The sequence below is a fragment of the Sus scrofa genome, chromosome 13, assembly GCF_000003025.6.
Source record: "Sus scrofa isolate TJ Tabasco breed Duroc chromosome 13, Sscrofa11.1, whole genome shotgun sequence".
Taxonomy (NCBI): domain Eukaryota; kingdom Metazoa; phylum Chordata; class Mammalia; order Artiodactyla; family Suidae; genus Sus; species Sus scrofa.
In genome coordinates, this window is record NC_010455.5 from 137,199,671 (window position 1) to 137,223,856 (window position 24,186).

Here is a 24,186-nt window from a genome sequence, read left to right on the forward strand (position 1 = left end):
TGGACTGGGAAACACAGAGGAGCAAGAGATTGATGATTAAAGATGTGTTTTAAAAATATTACTCCATTAATGAGTTGTAAAGAGATTTAAAGAAAGGAGAGATAAATAATATTCCTCAGTGCCTTCTCACTAGGTATACACTGTCCCATTTATCCCTCAAAATGGGGTACTTCATGAGGTGGGAAGACTAACTTCTCCGTGTCTGATTTTTCTCATCTAGAAATAATTTGCTCTAAGGCAGACAGCTAGTAAGTACCATCTTCACAATTAGCACTTGGGTCTGAAAAGCCCATGCTCTTTCTACATTTCTGCATTAGGAAGTTCATGCGGGAGTCACAGCAAAAAAACAGACTGAAATGAGAGCCTGAACTAGGTTAGTGACAGGAGAACTGGAAAAGAGGTGAGAGAGATTACAAAGGTTACAATCATTAGAATTGGCAACTAACTAGATGGGGAAGCAACAGAGAAAAAAAAAATCATGGAAAATCCCAAGGTTTGAAGGATGGGGGACTGGAAAGATAAGGGCGTTACTAACAGACCCAGTGGGAGAAATTCAGGTTTAATAGAAAGTGGGGACATTTTACACACGTCAAACTTGAAGTGACAGTGAGGCATGTGCAACTGAATGTAAGTGCAGCAGAGCTGGAGAACTTAAGATGAGGTCTGCATCCGAGGGGAAGGGTTTGGATGAGATTACCAAGTCAAGAAGGGGGCCAAAGACATATCCTGGTAAACACTTCCTTCACAGGGAGGGTGAGGAGGTGGGGGAGGCAGATGTAGACCAACCAGAAGAGGAAAGAGTCACGGAAGTCTAGGAAGGAAAGGTGATCAAGAAAAAAGACGTGGCTTACAATGCTTGTAGATAGGCCAAAGACAATCTGAACTGAAAAAGAAAAAACAAATTAGACTTATTGACTAAGAGATGGTTTCTGACCCTTTATAAAGTAGTTTCATGAGAGTGGTTGAAGGCAAAATTCAGACTGTAAGAAGTTAGTAACTCATGAAGGAAAGAGACAGAAGCATTAAAGGAGAGGAAGACAGAATGATGGCTTGACAGATACAACAAGATTGAAAAATAATTATTTTTCCCCTGTAATAGGGTAGATGAAGGAGATTTTAATGCATTTATAGGTGGAACAACAAAATTCAGTGAAGAAGACTTAAAGAATCAAGAGAAGGGAAAAATAATTGATGAAAGAGAGTATCAGAACAGTCACGGTGAGGATTCAGAAAGATTCTACCATTCTAACCCTCAAACCTCATCGCAATACCAAAGTGCCTATGCTCTGAGTCAAAGACAAAGTTCAGAAGGTGCAGTCATTCACTGATGCCCAAAATACCTGGAGAAACAGGTTTGGGAACATAAAGAGAGACATTTCAGGTCAGTTCCATCTAAACGAGCATTAACTTGTTACTAAATTATGACTGAGACTCACTGTAGGTACAAACACACTATTTTTTCACTATGAGGCCCTTTCCTATCATCTCCTGTTCAAAGCCTGCATGTCCTTCAAGATTCCAAGGCCTAAAACTGTTACTTCCTTTTTCCCTCTTTTGGAGCATGTATAATATTCTACCTAGCATTTTACTTACAGGCTTGTGTTTGCTTTTCCCATCTTGAAAGCAGATAATGTGCTTACTGTCTTTATAAAATGCCCTACACAAGTTCCTGTTATGGCACAGTGGAAATGAATCCAACTAGTATCCTTGGGGATGCAGGTTCGATCCCTGGCCTCACTCAGTGGGTGAATGATCCAGTGTTGCCATGAGCTGTGGTGTAGGCCGAAAATGAGGCTCGGATCCCTCGTTGCTGTGGCTGTGGTGTAGGCCAGCAGCTGTAGCTCCAATTCAACCCCTAGCCTGGGAACTTCCATATGCTGAGGTTGTGGCCCTAAAAACAAACAAACAAAAAACCCTTAAATGCCCCACAATATAAATATTGTATATTTGGGGAGAAAAAAGGCAATAAATACCTGTTAGATTGTGAAGGGTGTGTGTGTGTGTGTGTGTGTGTGTGTGTTTAAGAGAAAGAGACTGGGAAATCTACTTGTCTTGCAGGGCACTATGTGAATACAGCAGCATTTTTCAGGCAAGTGAGAAATTGTCTGGAAAACTACTAGACTGAAAAAAGGCTGAGGAATTCCCATCATGGCGCAGTGGTTAACGAATCCGACTAGGAACCATGAGGTTATGGGTTTGATCCCTGCCCTTGCTCAGTGGATTAAGGATCTGGCGTTGCCGTGAGCTGTGGTGTGGGTTGCAGACGTGGCTCGGATCCCACGTTGCTGTGGCTCTGGCCTAGGCTGGCGGCTACAGCTCTGATTAGACCTGTAGCCTGGGAACCTCCATATGCCGAGGGAGCGGCTCAAGAAAAGACAAAAAAAAAAAAAAAAAAAAAAAATCTGATTAACCAAGTATTTATTCTAAAAATAGAGGTGTCAAAGAAATAGAAAAAAAAAAGTATATTAAGTTTAGGGTTCTGTGAAGGTTTTTTTTTTTTTAAAGGACACAAACTTTTAAAAATTAACAACATTAAATGTTGGTGAGGATACAGAACAATCAAAACTCTTATCCATTGCTTGTGGGAATGTAAAATGGAACAACTTTAGAAAACTGGCAATTTCATAAAGAGTTAAACATGCACCTTAACCCAGCAATTCCATTCCTAATACTACTCAAAAGAAATGAAAACATTACGTTAACAAAAGGTGAATGTTTGTAATGGGTTAATTTACAATAACCAAAAACTGGAAACAAACTAATGTCCAGTGTGGATAATGTCCACACAATAACAACTACTCAGCAATAAAGAGGAACTACAGAGACATGCAACATATTACATATGACATTGTGTTGAGCAAAAGAAGCTCAATACAAGAATCACACTATGCAATCTTGTTTATATAAAGTTGGAGAACAAAAAATAACTCAAGTGAAAAGTTTAAACAGTGGCTGGGGTAGCCTGGGAAGAGACACAAAGAAACTTTCTGGGGAGATGGAAATAGTCTACATCGTGGGTCGGGGGCATGAACTAATCACTGGGGGTTTTTTATTCTTTATTTTTGATACTTTGACATCTTGAGGCCTTGTGAACATCAGAGGACTGCCCCTCCCAGGGCTATTTAATTCCTAGACTAGAGATAGCAAACAACTCACCTGCAAGAGTCCCTTTCACAAGCAAATCCTCTAATCCAGAGCCTGCACTCCTAACTACTTGCTCTATTGGGCTCTCATACTCAGGATCACTATTCTCCTGCCTAAATCACCCCAGGTTCAGGTTTCAGACAAAGGGACAGCTAACTAAATGGATTCAAACTAGTCTATCTTGCCTTTTTTGTTGTTGTTGTTGTTGTTGTTGCTATTTCTTGGGCCGCTCCCGCGGCATATGGAGGTTCCCAGGCTAGGGGTCTAATCGGAGCCGTAGCCACCGGCCTACGCCAGAGCCACAGCAACTCGGGTTCCGAGCCGCGTCTGCAACCTACACCACAGCTCACGGCAACGCCGGATCGTTAACCCACTGAGCAAGGGCAGGGACCGAACCCGCAACCTCATGGTTCCCAGTCGGATTCGTTAACCACTGCGCCACAACGGGAACTCCTTGCCTTTTTTTTTTTTTTTTTTTTTTTTTTTTTTAGGGCCATGGTGCGGCATATAGAGGTTCTCAGGCTAGGGGCCTAATCGGAGTTACAGCTGCCAGCCTATGCCACAGCCACAGCAAGGCCAGATCTGAGCCACACCTGCGACCAACACCACAGTTCATGCCGGATCCTTAACCCACTGAGTGAGGCCGGGGATCAAACCCGAAACCTCATGGTTCCTAGTCGGATTTGTTTCTGATGCGCCACGATGGGAAACTAGTTTAAGATAGACTAGACCACAAACTAGTCTATCTTAAACCTGCTTACTCTGCCTCTCCAGTTCCTTCCTTGGGAAATCACAACCAAGTCTCTTGCCCACACTGCCCTCCTGCTCCTTTACCCCTGACAGTCACTGGCACTTCCCCATGTGGCTGCTAGGGGTCTGTTCCCTTCTCCTGGGATAGAATATAACAAACTATCTTTTCAATGGTAGTGCCTCCTAATCTGTTGGCCTTGCCATACTTGAAAAATAATAAAATCTGTATTTTGGAAGAGTGTGGTTTATTCAACTGTATCCACTTACTGAAACCATACAGCAAAAGATCAATGCATTTCAATAGTGCCAATTTCCTTTAAAAAACAAAGAACTGTGGGAGGTATAAACTATTGGGTGTAAGACAGGCTCAACAATTAATTACACAACATGGAGAACATAGCTAATATTTTGTAATAGCTGTAAATGCAAAGTAACCTTTAATATTGTATAAAAATAAATAAATTTAAAAAAAAAGGAAAACAAAGAAAGAACTGGAGAAATCATCAAGTGGATAAGCGGAAAGTGGGTGGAGGTACAGTTGAAACAAGAACGTCAAAATGTTGATGCAGTTGTTATTGTTGGGTGATGGGTACATAAGGGTTAGTTATACTATTCTATTTACTGTACATTTGTTTAAATTTCCCTAAAATAAAATGTTTAAAAAAGAAAATTTTAAATGTAAAAGTAGGTCACAGTATTTAACATATTGACTGGAGCAGAATATCCACAGCCTTCAGAAAAAAATTATATGGAAAAAAAAATTCATACCAGACTGTGGGGAGACAGGTCACAAGGTTAGGAAGAGAAAAAAAAAGTCAAGAAATACAAGAAAAAGAAATCAAAAGTAAGATGCTATAACAGAGAAAAATACATGCAAAATAATGTTTATCAAATAACTACTAACTAGATTCCAAAATAAAGTAAATTTATTCAGGAAGGAAAACTGCAAAACAGGAAAATACACTTAAAACTGGAAGCCTACAGAAAATACTATGCAGGCTTGATCTGAATTAAAAGCAAATTTAAAGTTAATATTAAAATAATTTCTAATCATTAAAATGCTTAAAGTTTTTCTTTCTCTTTCTTAAAACCCAATTCTCCCCATTTTCCAAGTATCTCGTATTTGGTTCTATCTCTTATCTTCTTATTGCAGAATACCACTGCAATCTACAGGTCAGAGAGAAAATTTATGAAAGTCCAGTAATACAGAGAGTTTCTAATAGAGTCTGCCTCCTAGTAGGTTAAGATGGACCCCTATTCCTAGATAAGATGATTCTCCTGGATCCTAAGTTCGAAAATTAACGGACAGATATTCTTAGCAACTGTTGGACCTATGGCATTAAAACTATTAGAGAAGGAGGCCAATGGAAGTCTTAGAGCTCACCCAGCCCAAATTTCACCAAAACATTAATCTCTAGGTTAACTGCAAAGATCAGTGCTACCATCAAAGCTTGCTTAAAAAGATGCATAGATGGTGATTCCTATTATATTCCTTTTTAACTCTCCAATTTGTCTCCAAAACATGCGCATCTTAGAGGATGACAACAGATTACTGTAGATTCCAACTGTTCATGCTTTTCTAGATGTGGTCTCCATGTGGAACAAATCAATTAACGCCCTGGCATGTAGGTACTAATTTTCAAATACTTTTTTTTTCTATCCTAATAAACAGAGAGAATTAAAAGCAGTTGGCTTTTACCTAAGAGAGATTCAGTACATTTACCATACTGCTACTAGGTTATATCAACTGTGTGCCACTAATTGGTCTATACCAGCAGGTGACAAACAAGCCAAATCCAGGGTACCACTTCTTTTTGTAAATAAAATTTTACTGCCACCCAGCCTCACCTATTTTTTTACGTATTACCTGTAGTGGTTTTCATAGTACACCAACATAGATAAGTCGTTGTAATGGAGACCATATGGCTTGTAAAACCTAAAATATTTACTACCTGGCCTTTTACAGAAAAAGTCTGCTGACTCTTGGCTTACAAGGACCTAACGTCTTAACACCTGACAAAATATTATATTTATTCTATTGATTACCTCATGCCAATAGGATCTGAAGAAGAGACTGTATATACCTTAGGTTAGATACCTTAGAATGATACATATATGCCAGAGAGTGAAAAATAATTAAAAATTATAGAAGCCTACCACCTTAGTCAAGTTTCCAGTGGTTAAAGATCTAGAGTACATTGAAAGTAAAGATCAAGTTGCACTAAGAAAAGATACACTGCTTAGTATGCCTTTCTAGATTTGGGTATGCTGCTCCAACATGTTTTACTAAATGACAATGGTTGAGGAGGACCCAAAGCAACAAGGATCCAAACTTCCATGCAGGACATTCTGCCACTCAGGCCTTACAACCTATGGATCCAATGGTGCTCAAAATATCTGTGGAAAAATTGGGATGATGTTTTGAGCCTATAGCAAACCTGTAAAGAAAAATCATAAAAGAGGCTGCAGGGGTTCTGAAGCGACAACATTGCCCTCAGGCAAAAAGTATTTCCATTTTGAGAAGTAGTTCTTGTCTTGCTTATTAGCCATGGCAGAACCTACTGACCCCACCATGAATAATCAGATATATACTGTGAAACCCAAAGCAACCACAAAAACAAACAAGTGAAACAAGAAGAAATAATAAGCCAACAAGGAATAGAAAATGGGTCAAAAGTAATCAATACAAAAAAACTCAGAAAAAGAGAAGAGCGATCAAAACCAGAGGGGACAAAAAGAAAAAAAAGCCAAGAGAGTAAACCCAGTCTTATCAATAACCACATTAAATGTAAATGGTATAAATATCTAAATAAAACAGCAGATATTGTCAAACTGGATTTTTCTCCAAAAGACTGAACTACACGATACTTATATTTAAAGAAATCACTTTAAATATAAAGACATAAAAAGGATAAAAGAAAAAAGATGGTAAAAGACACACCATTCCAACACTAATTTTAAAAAAGAAAATGTAACAGCTATGGTAATAAGTTAGATTGCAGAGCTAAGAATATTACTAGTTGTAAAGAAAGCAATTTCAAAGTGTCAAAGGAGTGCATGCATCAAAAGAACAAAAACAATCCTAAATATTTAATAAGATTTAAAATATGCAAAATAAAAACAGTAGACATACAAGAAGAAAAACATAAATTTATACAAATATAGTCAGAGATTTCAATAACCCTCTCTCAATAACTGATGGAAGTAGACAGAAAATCAGAAAGATATAAAAGACTTGAACATTATCAACCAACTTGGTCTAAATGATATTGGTCACTGATACTGCTATTGGGGGACCATTACCCAATAACAGTAGAATATACATTCTTTTGAGGAGTTCTCTGGTGGCTAGTGGTTAGGATTTTGTGTTTTCACCACTGTAGCCTAGGTTCAATCCCTGTCTGGGAACTAAGATCCTGCATCAAGTTGCTGCATGTCATGGCCAAAAAAAAAAAAAAAAAAAAAAAAAAAAGAATATTCATTCTTTTCAAATGAACACAGGAAAATTACTAAGATAAACCATGTTCTCAATAATAAAACAAGTATCAATAAATATAAGAGGATTAAAATCATACAAAATTTGGTATATGGCCACAATGAAATTAAATTTGAAATCAATAACAGAAAGATATCTGGAAATCTCTAAATATTTAAAATTATGTAACATTCCTAACAAACCAATGGATCATGAAAGAAATCAAAAGGTAAATTAAAAAGCATTTTGAACAGAATGAAAATACATGGAAATGTATGAAATACATTTAGAGAGAAATAAATGTCTGTATTATAAAAGAAAAGAAATAAATGACCTCAACTTCTACCTTAATGGCCCAGAAAAAGAAAAGCAGGGTAAACCCTAAGGAAGCAGAAGATAGGAAGTAATAAAGACCAGAACATAAATCATGAAATAGAAAACAAAAACAATAAAAAGTCAAAGAAAGCAAAAACTGGTTCTTTAAGAAAATCAATAATAATTATAAACTCTAATAGTACTGATGCCAAACATCATGCCAAAAAATTCAATAACCTAGGTGAAATGGACAGAATTCCTTGAACTACTAAAACTCACTCAAAAAGAAAGAGATAACTTGAAAAACCCTTCATTCACCATAGAAACTGATTCATGGTTAAAAAACCTTCACACACAAAAAACTACAACCTTGAAAAGCTTCATTGTACTAAACACTTAAAGAAGAAAAAATTAAAATTCTACAGAAACATTTCTCTTATTTTGAAGAAGAGGGACTACCTCCCCGTTTATTCTATGAGGCCAGTTTTATCCTGATAATAAAATCAGAGACAACCCTCACAAAAGGGGAAAACTACAAACCACTTCCCTCATGAACACATATATAAACAAAACTTTAGCAAACTGGATCTCATGATACATAAACAGAACAATATATCATGACCCAGTGGGGTTTACCACAGAACTATAAGGTGGATTCAACGTTTGAAAAGCAATCAATGTAACTTACCACATAAAGACTTTAAAAAGAAAAATTACACAATCATCTCAATAAAGGCAGACAAAATATTTGACAGAATACAACTTCAGTTTCTGATAAAAACCACTCATCAAACTGGGAATATAAGGGAATTTTCTCAACCTAGTAAAAAGGCCTCAATACAAGCCCTAAGTTAACATCATATTTAACTGTTTTAAAAAGGAATGCTTTCCCTGCTAAGATAAGAATTAGGAATAATGCAAGGATATCCACTCTCACTACTTCATTCTTTCAGGCTATTCTTATTAACCACAGAATTCTACACTTGCAGTTATTTTCTTTTATCCTTCAGGAAATAATGTTTTCTGGCTTCCATGGTTCCCGAGACTGTATGTGTTTTTAATGGTTTGCATTCACATAGTCTACCTCTTTAGAAGCCTGGTTATTTATGACTGTTTGCCATTCTATTTTCAAAATTCTGTTGTAGACATAATTTGAAGTTTGTGAAACTATTTCTTCCAGAAAACGTCTTTGCTTCTGCCAGGATCTTTGGAGCAAAGCACTGTGTGATCAGCTCAATCCAATTTTAAAGACCAATATGATTCAAAACTAAGCTGCAGTCCTGATGAAAGCCTGTCTCCTTTATATTCCTGTCTACCCATATTCCTAGAGTGCACACATGCGAAATCCTAACCCAAAGCTGAAGGACTGCTCATGAGATTCACCACCTTGGTGGGCCCAGCTCTCTAATCCCTGTCTCTCAAATCTTGAGAGGCTGTCAACAGTTCCTTCAGAACTGGTAAAAAGCCCCAAAGAGAAAAGTCACTCCAAACACTGGGCTCATCTCCTTGATCTTCCATCCTCTCCCGTATCTTAAGAATTCTTAATAATTATGTTGGATCTCCAAAGACTTTAGGAAGATTATATTTTATTTATTTATCTATTTATTGTCTTTTTAGGGCCACACCCACAATATATGGAGGTTCCCAGGCTAGGCCTACACCACATCTCACGGCAACGCTGCATCCTTAACTCACTGAGCAAGGCCAGGGATCAAACCTGCGACTTTGTGGCTCCTAGGCAGATTCGTTTCTACTGTGCCACGACAGGAACTCCAGGAAGATTATATTTTAGATTAAATTCTAAAATATATTAGACCTATATATTCTATATAATATTTACAATTCCATTTAGATTTTCTACATGTTTTCTACATGTAGCAGGACTATTTGTCTGATCTATTCCGTCATTATTGGAAGTCTTCAAAGTAATAACCCCTTCATTTATTTCTGATTCTAAAAATTGAAATGTAATTCCAAATACAATTTGCCCTTGTAAAGTTTACAATTCAGAAGTTTTTAGTATATTCACAGGTTGTACAACCATCACCATCATCTAATTTCACATTTTTATCACCCTAAAAAGAAACCTCATAACCATTAGTAGTAGTCATTACCTATTTCCCTCTACCTCCCATCAACTGCTAATATACTTTCTGTCTCTATGGATTTGCCCATTCTGGACATTTTGTATACATGCATTACAAACAAGTGACCTTTTGTACCTAGCTTCTTTCACTTAACACAATGTTTTTAAGTTCATCCATGTTGTAGCATGGATCAACACTTCATTCTTTTTTTATTAATAATATTCCATTGCATAAATATGCCATATTTATTCATTCATCAGTCGATGGATGTTTGGATTATAACTACCTTTTAGTTGCAATGACTATTCATGTACAAATTTCTCTTTAGACATACATTTTCAATCTCTGGGATAAGTACCCAGAAGAATTGCTAGATCATATGGTAACTCTCTACCCTTTTGAGAACTTGCAAATTACTTTCCAAAGCAGCTGCACCATTTTACAACCCCACCAGCAGCTTGTAAAAAGGTTCCAATGTCTTCACATCCTTGCTAGAGCTAGTTATTGCCTGTCCTTTTTTTTTTTTTATTATAGTCCTCCTACTGGGTGTTAAGTGATATCTCACTTTGCTTTGCATTTTACTAATGACTAATAATGTTTAGTATCTTTTCTTGTGCCAATTAGCCAGTAGCACATTTTCTTTGTAGAAATGTGTATTCAAATGTTTTTCAAATTTTAAAATTGGATTATTGTCTTGTTACCTGAATTGTGCTAATGCATATCCTGAACACAAGTGCCTTAAAAGAGATATGATTTACAAACATTTTCTCCATGTCTGTGAACTGTTTTTTCATTTCTTGAGTGTCTTTTGAAGAACAAAATTTTAATTTTGATGAAGTCCACATTATCTTTTTCTTTTTTCACTGTGTATTTGATGTCAAATCTAAAAAAAAGCAATGCCTAATACAAAGTCACAAAGATTTAAATCTAAGTTTTCTTCTAAGAGTCTGATAGTTTTAGCTGTTAAATTTAGATCTTTGGTCCTTTTAAGTTAGTTTGAATATATTTTGTGAGGTAGGGGGTCGAACTTCACTCTTTTGACTATTTCATTTCCACTTGTCCCAGCATGATTTGTTGAAAAGACCATTCCTTTACCACTGTCTTGGCATTTTTGTTAAAAATGAATTGATCATATTGTAAGGGTTCTTTCTATATTCTCAGTTCTATTCTGATGATCTGTATGTCTACCCTTACATAAGAACTACATAGGAGTGGGAGGACAAGATGGCGGAGGAGTAGGGGGACACACTCGCCCTCTCCCACAAACACAACAAAAAAAGCACATCTACAGAATAAATGACTCGCACAGAACAGCAACCAATCGCTGGCAGAGGAACCTAAACTCCAATAATGGCAAGAAGTTCATGACATTACTGGGCAGAACGGGAGAAAAGAGGAGAGTGAGAGAAGGTGAATCCGAGCGGGACGGGCGCTCCCGAAAGGGAACTGCGGAGGAGAAAGGGGTCCCGCACCCTAGAAAGTCACCTACACGGGGGAAAGATCAAATGAACTGGAGGAATCTCCAGATGCAGAGAAGAGTGTAGCAGTAAGTTGGAGTACGGAAAAGCCAATCAAGAACCAAACGGACCATCTGAACTACGGGCACAGTCACCAAAAATTGAGATGCCTGGGTGGGGGCTGGGCACCGAATCTCGGCTCCAGAGGTTAGTCCCCGGGAAAGGGCCGGGGGACGCCTGGGTAGGGGCTGGGCACCGAGATCTCGGCTCCAGAAGTTAGACCCTGAGAACGGGCTGGGGGGCGGGGCGGAGCGGAAACTGCTTGGGAGGTCTAGAAACCATTTGACAGGGCAGAGACTGCCTGGGAGACTAGAAAACAAAGCTGTCGCAGAGGAAGGGAGCAATGCTCTAGGGGCGGGGAAGTGGAAAGCCGCATCAGAGGGAACCTGGGAGAAGAGCCTGGTCTGTGCCCGTGCTGGGGAGGGGACAGAAGAAGGGGTGGGTCCCCATAGAATACCCCCCACACCACAGCAAGCTTACAGGCCCGCTAGCTAGCTGAAAGCTGTGCTTCCCAGTGCATCCCCTCCCCCCACCCCCACCACCACCTACGCTCTCGCTGAACCAGGGGCTGCCTGCCATCCAGGAGGGCTGGCCTCAACAATTGCCTGAAGCCTACCACCATAGGGGCTGTCCCTGCACAGGCCTGCTTGCCCTTTGGAGGGGCTACACTTCCGCAGAGCAGCACCAAACACCACCAGCCCCTGAGAAAAGGCCTGCAGCCCAGAAAAGCTAGAACAAGCCTAGCCAGGCCGTGAATAGATCTGCCTAAATCTCGGACGGTTTTTCTGAGTTGGGCTGCCCCGGGGAGGAGCCTCTTGGATTTCCAGCGGCCCTGCTACCCGCCCAAGCCCCCAGGGGGTGCCAAGCTCTAGAGGATCAGCTGCATAGGACTGCCAGCTCCAGGCAGGACCCCCTGCAGCCCAGAAAAGCTGCAACAAGCCTGGCCGAGTCGGGAAAAGATCTCAGACGGTTTTTCAGAGTCAGGCTGCCCCGGGGAGGAGCCTCTTGGATCTCCAACGGCCCTGCTACCCGCCCAAGCCCCCAGGAGGTGCCCTAGTGGATCAGCTGCATAGGACTGCCAGCTCCAGGCAGGACCCCCTGCAGCCCAGAAAAGCTGCAACAAGCCTGGCCGAGTCGGGAAAAGATCTCAGACGGTTTTTCAGAGTCAGGCTGCCCTGGGGAGGAGCCTCTTGGGTCTCCAACGGCCCTGCTACCTGCCCAAGCCCTCAGGGGGTGCCGAGACCTAGTGGACCAGCTGCATAGGACTGCCAGCTCCAGGCAGGACCCCCTGCAGCCCAGAAAAGCTGCAACAAGCCTGGCCGAGCCGGGAAAAGATCTCAGACGGTCTTTCTGAGTCGGGCTGCCCTGGGGAGGAGCCTCTTGGGTTTCCAGTGGCCCTGCTACCTGCCCAAGCCCTCAGGGGGTGCCCCACTCCCGTGGAATAGCTGCTCAGCACCACCAGCCCCCTGGAAGAGCCCCTGCAGCCCAGAAAAGCTGCAATAAGCTCGGCCAGACTGTGAAAAGATCCGCCTACATTCTCAGGCTGTCCTTCTGAGTTGGGCTGCCCTAGGGAAGAGCCTCTTAGGTTCTCAGTGACCCAGATAGCTGCTCCAGCCCCCAGGGGGTGATGCACCCCTGAAGAGCAGATGCCCAACACCGCCAACCCCCTGCAAGAACCCCACAGCCTAAAAACACCAGAGCAAGCTCTGCATGACAAAGTGAAATCTGCTACCATCGTGGTGTGGACCTCCCAGTCCTGTCTGCCCTCAGGAAGTCCTCCTTTGCTTCAAAGAAAGACTGTTAGCCCCATCAATACTCCAGAAAAGCCACACTGCCTCAAAAAAGATTGACCAACAACGCCAGCCCTCAGGAAATATTCCACAGCAGTGACAAGGCAAACATTGCCCGATCACGGAGAGTACAACTCCCTCAGGAGAAAGAAAACAACAAGCAAGATGAAGAAGCTGAGAAACCACCCCCAGTCAAACCAACAGGAGGACTCACCTAAAACAGTCAACAATGAAACAGATCTCTGCAGTCAGACAGACCTGGAGTTCAAAAGAGAAATAGTGAAAATACTGAAGGAATTAAGAGAAGATATGAACAGTAATGCAGATACCCTCAGAAAGGAACTAGAAAATATAAGGAGGAGCCAAGAAAAACTAGAACATTCATTTGCAGAGATGCAAACTGAACTAGGGGCAGTAAAAACCAGAATGAATAATGCAGAAGAACGAATCAGTGATATAGAAGATAGAATAATGGAAATCACTCAATCCAGTCAACAGACAGAAAACCGAATCAAAAAACTGGAAAGCAATATAAGAGACCTATGGGATAATATAAAGTGGGCCAATCTACGCATAATAGGAATTCCAGAAGGAGTAGAAAAAGCTAAGGGGATGGAAAATATATTTGAAGAAATTATTGCTGGAAACTTCCCAAATCTAAAGGATACTGGATTCAAGATACAAGAAGCACAGAGGGCCCCAAACAAACTGAACCCAAACAGACCCACACCAAGACACATCATAATAAAAATGGCAAAAGTTAGTGATAAAGAGAGGATCCTAAAGGCAGCAAGAGAAAAACAGAATGTTACCTACAAGGGAACCCCCATAAGAATATCAGCTGATTTCTCTACAGAAACACTACAGGCCAGGAGGGAATGGCAAGAGATATTTAAAGTGCTCAAAGGAAAAAATATGCAACCTAGAATACTCTATCCAGCAAGAATATCATTTAAAATAGAAGGGGAAATAAAAATTTTTTCCAACAAACAAAAACTTAAAGAATACAGCAACACAAAACCCAGGTTAAAGGAAATATTGAAAGGGCTTCTCTAAACCAAAAAGAAAGGAAGGAAAGGGAAGAAAAAAGAAAAGGAAAAAAAAAAAGAAGAAGAGGAAGAACTAGGACTGAGGAAACCCCAATCAGAGAGCAGTCACTCAAATAAGCCAGCATACAGATTTAATCATGAACATGCTTCAAACAAAATAAAATTAAAAAGAAAAAAATAAAAAAGAGTCATCAAAACCATAAAATGTGGGCAAGGGATGTTAGGAAGTAAATAACCCTTTTTGTTTGCTTGTATGTTTCTCAATTTTAATATAGTAATGAAGTGTTTGAACTTACAGGACCATCAGGCTAAAACACACAATTATGGGAAGGGGTTAGCATACTTAAAAAACACGGCAACCACAAGCCAAAACCAAATATTGCATTTGCAAAAAATGAAAAAAAAAATACACTCAAGCAGATAACACAGGAGACCATCCAACCAAAAAAAAAAAAAAAAAAAAAAAAAAAAGAAAGGAAGAATGGAATGGAGAACCATAGAATCAACTGGAACACGAGGTTCAAATGGCAATAAATAATCATCTATCAATTATCACCTTAAACGTCAATGGACTGAATGCCCCAATCAAAAGGCACAGAGTGGCTGAGTGGATAAAAAGGCAAAAACCTTCAATATGCTGCCTACAAGAAACTCACCTTAGGACAAAAGATACATATAGATTGAAAGTGAAAGGGTGGGGAAAAGTATTTCACGCCAATAGACATGACAGAAAAGCAGGAGTCGCAACGCTCATATCAGACAAAATAGACTTTAAAACAAAAGACATAAAGAAAGACAAAGAAGGACACTACTTAATGATTAAGGGATCCATCCAAGGAGAGGATGTTACTATCGTCAACATATATGCCCCAAATACAGGAGCACCCAGATACATACAACAAATATTAACAGACATAAAGGGAGATATTGATGAGAATACAATCATAGTAGGAGACCTTAATACCCCCCTCACATCAATGGACAGATCCTCTAGACAGAAAACCAATAAAGCAACAGAGATCCTAAAGGAAACAATAGAAAAGTTAGACTTAATTGATATCTTCAGGACACTACATCCAAAAAAATCAGAATACACATTCTTCTCAAATGCTCATGGAACATTCTCAAGAATCGACCACATATTGGGACACAAAGCGAATCTCAATAAATTTAGGAGCATAGAAATTATCTCAAGTATCTTCTCTGACCACAATGCCATGAAATTAGAAATCAACCATGGGAAAAGAAATGACAAAAAACCTACTACATGGAGACTCAACAACATGCTACTAAAAAACCAATGGGTCAATGAGGAAATCAAGAAGGAAATTAAAAACTACCTTGAAACAAATGATAATGAAGACACAACCTCTCGAAATCTATGGGATGCTGTGAAAGCAGTGCTCAGAGGGAAATTTATAGCAATATAGGCCTTTCTCAAAAAAGAAGAAAGATCCCAAATTGACAACTTAACCCTCCACCTAAATGAATTAGAAAAAGAAGAACAAAAAGGCCTAAAGTCAGCAGAAGGAAGGAAATTATAAAGATCAAAGAAGAAATCAATAAAATAGAGACTCAAAAAACAATAGAGAAAATTAATAAAACCAAGAGCTGGTTCTTTGAAAAGGTAAACAAAATTGACAAACCCCTGGCCAGACTCACTAAAAAGAGGAGAGAAAGAACCCAAATAACCAAAATTATAAATGAAAAAGGAGAAATCACAACGGATACTGCAGAAATACAAAAAACCATAAGAGAATACTATGAACAACTGTACAGCAACAAGTTTGACAATCTGGAAGAAATGGACAATTTTCTAGAATCTTACAGCCTGCCAAAACCGAATCAAGTAGAAACAGACCAACTGAACAGACCGATCACTAGAAATGAAATTGAAGAGGTCATAAAATCACTCCCTACAAATAAAAGTCCAGGACCAGATGGCTTCACAGGTGAATTCTATCAAACATATAAAGAGGAATTGGTGCCCATCCTCCTTAAACTCTTTCAAAAGGTTGAAGAGGAAGGAATACTCCCAAAGACATTCTATGAGGCCACCATCACCCTCATTCCAAAACCAGACAGAGAAACCACCAAAAAAGAAAACTATCGCCCAATATCATTGATGAATATAGATGCAAAAATTCTCAACAAAATCTTAGCCAACCGAATCCAACAACATATCAAAAAAATTATACACCATGACCAGGTTGGGTTCATCCCAGGTTCACAAGGATGGTTCAACATACGCAAATCAATCAGCATCATACACCACATTAACAAAAGAAAAGTCAAAAATCATATGATCATCTCAATAGACGCAAAAAAAGCATTTGACAAAGTTCAACATCCATTCATGATCAAGACCCTCGCCAAAGTGGGTATAGAGGGAACATTCCTGAATATAATCAAAGCCATTTATGAGAAACCCACAGCAAATATAATACTCAATGGGGAAAAACTGAAAGCCTTCTCACTCAAATCTGGAACAAGACAGGGATGCCCACTCTCACCACTGCTCTTCGACATAGTTTTGGAAGTCCTAGCCACAGCAATTAGACAAACAAAAGAAATAAAAGGCATCCATATAGGAAGAGAAGAGATAAATCTGTCACTGGATGCAGATGACATGATACTATACATAGAAAACCCTAAGGACTCAACCCCAAAACTCCCTGAACTGATTAATAAATTCAGCAAAGTGGCAGGATATAAGATTAACATTCAGAAGTCAGTTGCATTTCTGTATACCAGCAATGAAACATTAGAAAAGGAATACAAAAATACGATACCTTTTAAAATTGCACCTCACAAAATCAAATACCTCGGAATACACCTGACCAAGGAGGTAAAGGACCTATATGCCGAGAACTATAAAACTTTAATCAAAGAAATCAAAGAAGATGTAAAGAAATGGAAAGATATTCCATGTTCCTGGATTGGGAAAATCAATATTGTAAAAATGGCCATACTACCCAAAGCAATCTACAGATTCAATGCAATCCCTATCAAATGACCCATGACATTTTTCACAGAACTAGAACAAACAATCCAAACATTTATATGGAACCACAAAAGACCCAGAATCGCCAAAGCAATTCTGAGAAACAAAAACCAAGCAGGAGGCATAACTCTCCCAGACTTCAAGAAATACTACAAAGCCACAGTCATCAAAACAGTGTGGTACTGGTATCAAAACAGACAGAGAGACCAATGGAACAGAATAGAGAATCCAGAAATAAACCCTGACACCTATGGTCAATTAATCTTTGACAAGGGAGGCAAGAACATAAAATGGGAAAAGGAAAGTCTATTCAGCAAGCATTGCTGGGAAACCTGGACAGCTGCATGCAAAGCAATGAAACTAGAACACACCCTCACACCATGCACAAAAATAAACTCCAAATGGCTGAAAGACTTAAATATACGACAGGACACCATCAAACTCCTAGGAGAAAACATAGGCAAAACACTCTCTGACATCAACATCATGAATATTTTCTCAGGTCAGTCGCCCAAAGCAATAGAAATTAGAGCAAAAATAAACCCATGGGATCTCATCAAACTGAAAAGCTTTTGCACAGCAAAGGAAACCCAAAAGAAAACAAAAAGACAACTTACAGAATGGGAGAAAACAGTTTCAAATGATGCAACCGACAAGGGCTTAATCTCTAGAATATATAAGCAACTTATACAACTCAACAGCAAAAAAACCAATCAATCAATGGAAAAATGGGCAAAAGACCTGAATAGACATTTCTCCAAAGAAGATATACAGATGGCCAACAAACACATGACAAAATGCTCAACATCGCTGATTATAAGAGACATGCAAATCAAAACTACCATGAGACACCACCTCACACCAGTCAGAATGGCCATCATTAATAAATCCACAAATAACAAGTGCTGGAGGGGCTGTGGAGAAAAGGGAACCCTCCTGCACTGTTGGTGGGAATGTAAACTGATACAGCCACTATGGAGAACAGTCTGGAGATACCTTAGAAATCTATACATAGAACTTCCATATGACCCTGCAATCCCACTCTTGGGCATCTATCCGGACAAAACTCTACTTAAAAGAGGCACGTGCACCCGCATGTTCATTGCAGCACTATTCACAATAGCCAGGACATGGAAACAACCCAAATGTCCATCGACAGATGATTGGATTCGGAAGAAGTGGTATATATACACAGTGGAATACTACTCAGCCATAAAAAAGAATGACCTAATGCCATTTGCAGCAACATGGATGGAACCAGAGAATCTCATACTGAGTGAAATGAGCCAGAAAGACAAAGACAAATACCATATGATATCACTTATAACTGGAATCTAATATCCAGCACAAATGCACCTCTCCTCAGAAAAGAAAATCATGGACTTGGAGAAGAGACTTGTGGCTGCCTGATGGGAGGGGGAGGGAGTGGGAGGGATCAGGACCTTGGGCTTATCAGACACAACTTAGAATAGATTTACAAGGAGATCCTGCTGAATAGTATTGAGAACTTTGTCTACATACTCATGTTGCAACAGAAGAAAGGGTGGGGGAAAAATGTAATTGTAATGTATACATGTAAGGATAACGTGACCCCCTTGCTGTACAGTGGGAAAATAAAAAAAATTATAAAAAAAAAAAAGAGTGACTTGAACACACACACACACACACACACACACACACACACACAAAAGAACTACATAGCCTGGCAGTTTGGAAGTGTCAGTCCTCCAATTTTGTGCTTTTTCAAGATTATTTTGACTATTCTTGGTCCTTTGCATATTTATATGAATTTCAGGATCAGCTTATCAATTTCTGGAAAAAAAATACAGCTGGAATTTTCATAGAGATTTCACTAAATCTGTGTATCAATTTAGGCGTACAGCCATCCTAACAATACTGTTTTCTAATCTGTGAACACAAGACTACTTTCCATTAATTTAGGTTTTCTTTAAGTTCTCCCTGTTTTGTAGTTTTTAGCATATGGGATTTTCTTTCCTTCTTTCTTTTTAGTCACAGACAACAGAAAGTACAGTCTGTCTTGCTTTGGCCAGTAGTTGCTAGGATTTTCCTAATTTTATTCTCAGATTGTTCACTGCTAGTATTTATATTTTTGATCTTGTACCCTACAACCTTGTTAGATGCATTAGTTTAATAGTTTCTAATGGATTCTTTAGGTTTTCTACATATAAGACCATATCATATGTGAATAGAATTATTTTATTTCTCCTTTTGAAATTCGGATGACTTTTTCTTTTCCTTGTCCTGTCTAGAACCTCCAGTACAATGTTGAATAGAAATAGTGAGAGTAGATATCCTTGTCTTATTCCTGATCTTAGGGAAAAGCATCTGGTCTTTCATTAAGTATGAGGTTAGCCGTGGGGTTTTATATCAAATTGAGGAAATCCCCTTCTATTCCTAGTTTGTTGAGTGTTTTTATCATGAAAGGCTGTTGGATTTTGTCAATGCCTTTTCTTCATCTATTGAGATGATCATGTGGGTTTTTTTGTTGTTGTTGTTCTAGTTATATCTTGTATTACATCAATTGGTTTTCAGATGTTAAACCACCTTGAAGCACTAGAATAAATCCCACTTGGTGACAGTGTATAATTGTTTTTATATATTGCTGGATTTGGTATGCTAGAAACTTTAGTGAGGATTTTGGTATCTCTGTTCACAAAAGATACTGGTCTATAGTTTTCTTGTGATATGTTTACCTGGTGTGGGTATTAGAGTAATACTAGCTTCACAAAATGAGATGAAAAGTATTCTCTATCTTCTATTTGTTGAAACAGTTTGTAAAGAATTGGGAAATTATTTAACTGATAAAATTCACCAGTAGAGCTGTTTGGGTCTGCAATTTTCTATTACTTAGTCTCTATCTTTTTATAGGTCTATTCAGATTATCTATTTCTTCTAGAGTCAGTTTCTACAGTTGTGTCTTTGTAATAATTTGTCCATTTCATCAAAGTTGCTTAATTCATTTGCATACCATTGTTCATAGTATTCCTTTAAAATCTTTTATTCTGTAAGGTCAGTTGAGGTGTTCCCTCTTCCATTTCTATATTTAGTAATTTCTTTTTTTCTTGATCAATCTAGCTAAAGGTTTGTCAATTTTATTAATCTTTTCAATGAACCAGCTTTTGATTTCAGTGATTTTTCTATATTGTCTCATTTCCTATTTCATTTATTTCTGTTCCAATCTTTAGGTTTGCTTTAGGTTTGTTCTTCTTTTTCCAGTGTCTTTAGGTGGTAGGTTAAGTTATGAATTTGAGGTCTTTCTTCTTCTTTTACATTCCCCCTTTTTTGGCACCCTGTGGGATATGGGCCAGGGATCAGATCCAAGCTGCAATAGTGACCCACACTGCAGCTGTGGCAGCAGGGGATCCTTTAAGTTACTATGCCAGGCCGGGGGATCAAACCTTCATTCTGATGCTGCAGAAACCCCACTGATCTCAATGTGCCACAGCAGGAACTTCCTTTCTTCTTTTTTATGTAGGTATGTATAGCTATAAATTTTCCTCTAAGCACAGCTTTAGCTGCATTTCATAAGTTCTGGTATGCTGTGTCTTCATCTTCACTTACCTCAAAATATAAATTCCCATTCATTATTTATGAGTGTACTATTTAATTTCAACATATTTGTAAGCTTCCCAATTTTTATGTTATTAATTTCTAATTTCATTCCATCATGGATACAGAACTTAATTTGTATTATTTCCTATCCTATTAAATTTATGAGGTGTTTTGCTTTCACTGCACCAATTTAGCATGAGGTCTATTCTGGAGAATGTTTCATGTGTGCTGGAGAATGGACTTCCCATGTGGCTCACAACATGTGTGCTGGAGAAGAATGTATTTTCTAATGGTGGATGGAGTGTTTTACTGATGTTTGTTAAATTTAACTGGTTTATGGTGTTAAGTCTTCTATTTCCTTGTTTATCTTCTGCCCATTAAGTCTTCAACTATCACTGCTTAATTTTGTCTTGCTCTCCTATTTCTGGTAGATTTTGTTTCCGTTATTTTGGGGCTCTGTTGACAAATGTATATATGTTTTTAATCATTGTACCTTAACAGGTGGATTATTTTATCATTTATGAAATGTCCTTTGTTTCTAACAGCAATTTCCGTTTTTTGCTTTTTTTTTTTGGTCTTTTTAAGGCCACACCTGCAGCATATGGAAGTTCCCAGGCTAGGGGGTCCAATCAGAGCTGTAGCTATACAGCCTACACCACAGCCACAGCAACACCAGATACTTAACCCAGAGTGAGGCCAGGGATCAAACCTGTGTCCTCATGGATATTGGTCGGGTTCATTACCAATGAGCTGCAGGAACTCTGAAATTTTTGTCTTAAAGCCCATTTTGTCTGATATCAAAATAACCACTCCAGCTCTCTTCTGGTTGCTGTTTGTATCACATATCTTTTTTTTTTTTTTCCCTTTTACCTTCAAACAATTTGTATCTTTGGGTTTTAGGTTTTTTTAAATTCATTTTTAAAACCTCTAAGCTCTTGACTGGAATGTTTCATATATTCACATTGTTAAAATCTATTTACATGTGATTATTGAGGTAGCAGATTTACATCTTCCATTCTTATTCTGATATATTTTTTTTTGCTCTATTCCTCCTTTACTACTATCACTACAAATAATTTTATACTGCAGTATTTTAATTTCCTTAGTAATTTTTCACTATTTTTTGCGTTATTTAGTGGATGCTCTAGGACTCACCATATACAACTTAGTTTATCAGAAACAGCTTCAGATTTATACTAACTTAATTCAAGTGAACTATAGAAACAGTTCTCCTACATCTCTCTAATCCTTTTCTCCCATTTTTGTGGCATTGCCATATATACATTACATTTATAAATGTTATGAACCCAAAATACATTGTTATAAGTATTTCTTTACATAATTTTATGTCTTTTAAAGAAACTAAGAGAAAATAAGACAGGAACTAAATTTTTGCAGATTTCATTAACATGAATGCTTATTTCTGGCTTTCTTCATTTGTCCTTGTGGAATCAAATTACCATCAGGAGTTACTTCTTTCACCCATTGCAGCTTTGCTCCAATCCACCTCCTTTGTGCTGCTATTAGAAAACATTACATTTCTGTATGACATAGGCACCAAATAATTATATTGTTTTATATAATTGCTTTTTAAATCATTTAGCAAAGAGTGAAGAAAAAACGTATTTTTACTGTTTTCTAGAATTACTTTTACCCAGTTCTCTGATTTTTTTTTTTTTTCTTTTTGGGAGGGGTATGGACTCAAATTATTGTCTTGCTTTCAAATACTAAGAACTTCCTTTAGTATTTAAGGTGAGTCTTCCAACAAACTCTTATCTTCTGCTTATCTGAAAATATCTTTATTTAACCTTCTTTTTTTTTGGCTGCGCCCATGGCATGTGGAAGTTCCTGGGCTAGGGATCAAACGTGAGCCACAGCAGCCACCAAACTGCTGCAGTGACAACTCCAGATTCTTAACCTACTGCATCTCAAGGAAACTGTTAACCTTAACTTTTTTTTGTTTTGTTTTTGTCTTTAGGGCCACATGCACAGTGTATGGAGGTTTCCAGGCTAGGGGACAAATCAGAGCTGTATCTGCTGGCCTACAACACAGCTACACAGGATCTGAGTTGCGTATGTGACCCACACCACAGTCACAGCAACACTGGATCCTTAACCCACTGCGCAAGCCCAGGGATCAAACTTGTGTCCTCATGGATGCTAGTTGGGTTCGTTACTGCTGAGCCACAGTGGGAACTCCCTGTTCACCTTCATTTTTGATGGACAGCTTTACTGGATACAAGATTCTTGGTTGAGTGTTTTTATTCCTTTTTTTCCCTTGAGTATTTTGGACATATTATATGAATCACCTTCTTGTCTCCATTCTTTCTGTCAAAAAGCCATCTGTTAATCTTGCTGTGGTTCCCATGTAAATGACAAGACGTTTTTCTTTTGTTGCATTAAAGATTTTCTCCTTGTCTTTGTCTTTCAACATTTCTAATGATTCATCTATTTGTGGATCTCTTATATGTATCCTATTTGAAGTTCCTGGAGGAGTAGATTAACATTTTTGAGTAAGTGGAAACTTTTTAGTCATTATTTCTTCAAAACTTTCTGCTCTTTTCACTCTCTCCTTTACATCTGGTTCTCCCATCATGCATATGTTGCTTAATACTGCCCTGTATTTTTCTGCAATTCTGGTCGTTTTCTTCATTTACTTTTCTCTCTATTCTTTGGATTATATGATCTCTACGGATCTTCAAGTTTGCTAACTCTTTCTTCTGCCAGTTCAAATCTACTGTTGAGACCAACCAGTGTATTTTTTCAGTTATAATTTTCCTCTAGAATTTCCACTTGGTTCTTTTTCTTTATAATTTTTATGTCTTATTAATACAGTGTATTTGATGTTGCATCATCATACCTTCCTTACTTCTTTAATCATGGTTTCCTTTAGTTTCTGAAGATAATTATAATGGCTACTTTGTTTTTATTTTATGGCCACATCCACAGCATATGGAAGTTCCCAGGCCAGGGACTGAATCTGAGCCACAGCTGCGAACTACGCCACATCTGCATCAATGCTGGATCCTAATAACCCACTGCGCCAGGCTGGGGATCAAAACTGCACCTCCATAGCAACCCAAGCTGCTATAGTCAGACACTCAACCACGGCGCCACTACAGGAAATTCTAGAATGGCCACTTTGAGGTCTTTGTTAAATATGACATCAGATCACTCTCACAGGCAGTTTCTATTCCCTGCCTTCCTCTCCCCTCCCCCCACTTCCAGTGTATGGATTATATTATTCCTCTGCAGGTCATGTAATTTTTTTCACTGGAAACTAGAATATTTAGTAACATATTTTAACAACTATGGGTGGTGATCTACCTCCTCTTCCCCAGGGTTTGTTACGGTTATTTGCTAGTTTGCTTGTTTTCTGACCAGCTGGATTATTTTAGTGAAATCTGCTTCCCTTTTTCTCCCGTAATTTATATTACTCAAACCAAATATGAAGTGTTGTGTTCAGTACTAAATGCCACATT

At 38.5% G+C, this 24,186-nt stretch overlaps 1 protein-coding gene across 6 annotated transcripts in view; it reads right to left on the bottom strand.

Moving 5' to 3' along the window:
• SEC22A (SEC22 homolog A, vesicle trafficking protein) overlaps positions 1 to 24,186 on the bottom strand; it is a 74,909-nt gene that overhangs the window by 23,881 nt on the left and 26,842 nt on the right. The window lies entirely within an intron of this gene.